Source organism: Alligator mississippiensis, unplaced genomic scaffold, assembly GCF_030867095.1.
Source record: "Alligator mississippiensis isolate rAllMis1 unplaced genomic scaffold, rAllMis1 scaffold_20, whole genome shotgun sequence".
In the NCBI taxonomy this organism is placed as follows: domain Eukaryota; kingdom Metazoa; phylum Chordata; order Crocodylia; family Alligatoridae; genus Alligator; species Alligator mississippiensis.
Window position 1 is genome coordinate 306,381 of NW_026775405.1, and position 5,000 is coordinate 311,380.

Genomic DNA, 5,000 nt, shown 5'->3' on the forward strand with positions numbered 1-5,000 from the left:
GAGAAGCCCGCCGCTCCCGAGGAAGCGCCCCCGGCTTGCCCTGAACGCCGTAAGGGAGGGCGGCAGGTCACCGGGGCGAAACCGGAGCGGTGGCCGGTCTCCTGGAACTCTCCCCCGGCCTGGCCCGCCGGGCCGCTCCCGGCCGGAGCTCCCACGTTAACCGCTCCCAACGCAACCGAGCAGAAGTTTTCCAAGTCCCACGGCGGACACCAGGTCCTCCCGGTTCCCCGTCAGGAGAGCCCCGCCACTCCTGGGGAAGCAAGCACCGCTGCCTGCCCGACCTCCGAGCCCATCACCGGGGGGGGGGGCGGGAGCCGGAATCGCGGGCCAGAGCCTGGAACTCTCGCACGGCCAGGCCCGCCGGATCGGGGCACGCTGCCTCCACGCTCGGTTGACAAGGCAGCGCGGCACGGTTCTTTTGCCCCGGAGGTTCCTCTGACCGACTTTCTGGAACCGAACATGGGCATTTAGGGTCCTGAAAACCGAGTCCCCCAAAATCTCCGCGAACCTTTCTTGGCAATATTGTAGATGCGGCACCCGGCCCAGCCACCGGGGCCAACCGCCGAAAGTGTCCGCCCTCCTGGAGCGAAGGCCCGGGCAAGGCCCGTTTGAAAAACCTCATACGGACTTCCGGAGCGCGAGCCCGGGCGCCAGGTCGACCCAGGGCCGACCTCCCGGGCCCCAGAGAGGCACGTCTCCGCCGCGGAAGCCGCCTGATGCCCGCGCCGAAGGCCCCCGGGCCCGCCCGGCCTCCGCGCAGGGCACCGGGGAGAAGTAGGAATCGTGGCCGGGCTCCTGGAACTCCTGCCCGGCCTGCCCCGCGGAAGCATGCCGGGTTCTCCCGCCGCGCCGTGCAGGTTCTTCCGCCCCTCGCCGGGGTAGCCGGGCTCCAACCGCTGGGCCCCGCAGCCTGGAAGGGCCCCTGCGAGTCGCCCCCCGGCCTGCACGCCCGCCGTGCAGTCGACCGGGTCGAAGCCGGAATCGCGGCCGGGTTCCTGGAACTCTCGCCCGGCCTGCCCGCCCGGCCCGCCCCCCGGGCCGGGGCTCCAGTCGACTTGGAGCCAAACTCGGTTTTGACCCCCTCCTGCAGCACGGTCCGGCCCCGGAGGTTCCTCCGTCCGACCTCCTGGAACCCAAGATGGGCATCCAGGGTCCCGAAATCCGTGTCCCCGAAAATCTCCGCGAACCTTTCCTGGCAATATTGTAGATGCGGCACCCGGCCCAGCCACCGGGGGCAACCGCCGAAAGTGTCCGCCCTCCTGGAGCGAAGGCCCGGGCAAGGCCCGTTTCAAAAACCTCATACGGACTTCCGGAGCCCGAGCCCCGGCGCCAGGTCGACCCAGGGCCGACCTCCCGGGCCCCAGAGAGGCTCGTCTCCGCCGCGGAAGCCGCCCGCCGCCCGCGGCGAAGGCCCCCGGGCCCGCCCGGCCTCCGGGCAGGGCACCGGGGAGAAGTAGGAATCGTGGCCGGGCTCCTGGAACTCCTGCCCGGCCTGCCCCGCGGAAGCATGCCGGGTTCTCCCGCCGCGCCGTGCAGGTTCTTCCGCCCCTCGCCGGGGTAGCCGGGCTCCAACCGCTGGGCCCCGCAGCGTGGAAGGGCCCCTGCGAGTCGCCCCCCGGCCTGCACGCCCGCCGTGCAGTCGACCGGGTCGAAGCCGGAATCGCGGCCGGGTTCCTGGAACTCTCGCCCGGCCTGCCCGCCCGGCCCGCCCCCCGGGCCGGGGCTCCAGTCGACATGGAGCCAAACTCGGTTTTGACCCCCTCCTGCAGCACGGTCCGGCCCCGGAGGTTCCTCCGTCCGACCTCCTGGAACCCAAGATGGGCATCCAGGGTCCCGAAATCCGTGTCCCCGAAAATCTCCGCGAACCTTTCCTGGCAATATTGTAGATGCGGCACCCGGCCCAGCCACCGGGGGCAACCGCCGAAAGTGTCCGCCCTCCTGGAGCGAAGGCCCGGGCAAGGCCCGTTTCAAAAACCTCATACGGACTTCCGGAGCCCGAGCCCCGGCGCCAGGTCGACCCAGGGCCGACCTCCCGGGCCCCAGAGAGGCTCGTCTCCGCCGCGGAAGCCGCCCGCCGCCCGCGGCGAAGGCCCCCGGGCCCGCCCGGCCTCCGGGCAGGGCACCGGGGAGAAGTAGGAATCGTGGCCGGGCTCCTGGAACTCCTGCCCGGCCTGCCACGCGGAAGCATGCCGGGTTCTCCCGCCGCGCCGTGCAGGTTCTTCCGCCCCTCGCCGGGGTAGCCGGGCTCCAACCGCTGGGCCCCGCAGCCTGGAAGGGCCCCTGCGAGTCGCCCCCCGGCCTGCACGCCCGCCGTGCAGTCGACCGGGTCGAAGCCGGAATCGCGGCCGGGTTCCTGGAACTCTCGCCCGGCCTGCCCGCCCGGCCCGCCCCCCGGGCCGGGGCTCCAGTCGACTTGGAGCCAAACTCGGTTTTGACCCCCTCCTGCAGCACGGTCCGGCCCCGGAGGTTCCTCCGTCCGACCTCCTGGAACCCAAGATGGGCATCTAGGGTCCCGAAATCCGTGTCCCCGAAAATCTCCGCGAACCTTTCCTGGCAATATTGTAGATGCGGCACCCGGCCCAGCCACCGGGGGCAACCGCCGAAAGTGTCCGCCCTCCTGGAGCGAAGGCCCGGGCAAGGCCCGTTTCAAAAACCTCATACGGACTTCCGGAGCCCGAGCCCCGGCGCCAGGTCGACCCAGGGCCGACCTCCCGGGCCCCAGAGAGGCTCGTCTCCGCCGCGGAAGCCGCCCGCCGCCCGCGCCGAAGGCCCCCGGGCCCGCCCGGCCTCCGGGCAGGGCACCGGGGAGAAGTAGGAATCGTGGCCGGGCTCCTGGAACTCCTGCCCGGCCTGCCCCGCGCATGCATGCCGGGTTCTCCGGCCGCGCCGTGCAGGTTCTTCCGCCCCTCGCCGGGGTAGCCGGGCTCCAACCGCTGGGCCCCGCAGCCTGGAAGGGGCCCTGGGAGTCGCCGCCGGCCTGCACGCCCGCCGTGCAGTCGACCGGGTCGAAGCCGGAATCGCGGCCGGGTTCCTGGAACTCTCGCCCGGCCTGCCCGCCCGGCCCGCCCCCCGGGCCGGAGCGCCAGTCGACATGGAGCCAAACTCGGGGTTGACCCTCGCCTGCAGCACGGTCCGGCCCCGGAGGTTCCTCCGTCCGAGCTCCTGGAACCCAAGATGGGCATCTAGGGTCCCGAAACCCGTGTCCTCGAAAATCTCCGCGAACCTTTCCTGGCAATATTGCAGATGCGGCACCCGGCCCAGCCACCGGGACGAACCGCCGAAAGTGTCCGGCCTCCTGGAGCGAAGGCCCGGGCAAGGCCCGTTTGAAAAACCTCATACGGACTTCCAGGGCCGGAGCCCCGGCGCCAGGTCGACCGCGGGCCTCCCTCCCGGGGCCCAGCACGGCTCGTCTCCCCCGCGGGAGCAGCCCGCCGCCCTCGCCGAAGGCCCCCGGACCTGCCCGGCCTCCGGGCAGGGCACCGGGGAGAAGCCGGAATCGCGGCCGGGCTCCTGGAACTCTCGCCCGGCCAAGCCGCTCGGCCCGCCCCTGGGCCGGAGCTCCAGTCGACATGGAGCCAAACTCGCGGTTGAACCTCTCCTGCAGCACGGTCCGGCCCCGGAGGTTCCTCCGTCCGAGCTCCTGGAACCCAAGATGGGCATCTAGGGTCCCGAAACCCGTGTCCCCGAAAATCTCCGCGGACCTTTCTCGGCAATATTGTAGATGCGGCACCCGGCCCAGCCGCCGGGAGCAACCGCCGAAAGTGTCCGGCCTCCTGGAGCGAAGGCCCGGGCACGGCCCGTTTGAAAATCCTCATACGGACTTCCAGGGCCGGAGCTCGGGAGCCAGGTCGACCCCGGGCCTCCCTCCCGGGCGTTAGGGCGGCTCGTCTCCCCCGCGGGAGCAGCCCGCTGCCCGCGCCGAAGGCCCCCGGACCCGCCCGGCCTCCGGGCAGGGCACCGGGGAGAAGCCGGAATCGCGGCCGGGCTCCTGGAACTCTCGCCCGGCCAAGCCGCTCGGCCCGCCCCTGGGCCGGAGCTCCAGTCGACATGGAGCCAAACTCGCGGTTGAACCCCTCCTGCAGCACGGTCCGGCCCCGGAGGTTCCTCCGTCCGAGCTCCTGGAACCCAAGATGGGCATCTAGGGTCCCGGAAACCGTGTCCCCGAAAATCTCCGCGGACCTTTCTCGGCAATATTGTAGATGCGGCACCCGGCCCAGCCACCGGGACGAACCGCCGAAAGTGTCCGCCCTCCTGGAGCGAAGGCCCGGGCACGGCCCGTTTGAAAAACCTCATACGGACTTCCGGAGCCCGAGCCCCGGCGCCAGGTCGACCCAGGGCCAACCTCCCGGGCCCCAGAGAGGCTCGTCTCCCCCGCGGGAGCAGCCCGCCGCCCGCGCCGAAGGCCCCCGGACCTGCCCGGCCTCCGGGCAGGGCACCGGGGAGAAGCCGGAATCGCGGCCGGGTTCCTGGAACTCTCGCCCGGCCCGCCCCTGGGCCGGAGCTCCAGTCGACATGGAGCCAAACCCGGGGTTGACCCCCTCCTGCAGCACGGTCCGGTCCCGGAGGTACCCCTGCCCGACCTCCTGGAACCCAAGATGGGCAACTAGGGTCCCGAAAAGCGTGTCCCCGAAAATCTCCGCGGACCTTTCCTGGCAATATTGTAGATGCGGCACCCGGCCCAGCCACCGGGGGCAACCGCCGAAAGTGTCCGCCCTCCTGGAGCGAAGGCCCGGGCACGGCCCGTTTGAAAAACCTCATCGGGACTTCCAGGGCCGGAGCCCCGGCGCCAGGTCGACCCCGGGCCTCCCTCCCGGGGCCCAGCACGGCTCGTCTCCCCCGCGGGAGCATCCCGCCGCCCGCGCCGAAGGCCCCCGGACCTGCCCGGCCTCCGGGCAGGGCACCGGGGAGAAGTCGGAATCGCGGCCGGGCTCCTGGAACTCCCGCCCGGCCTGCCCCGCGGAGTCCTGCCCGGGCTCCCGCCGCCTTGGCCCGGGACGACC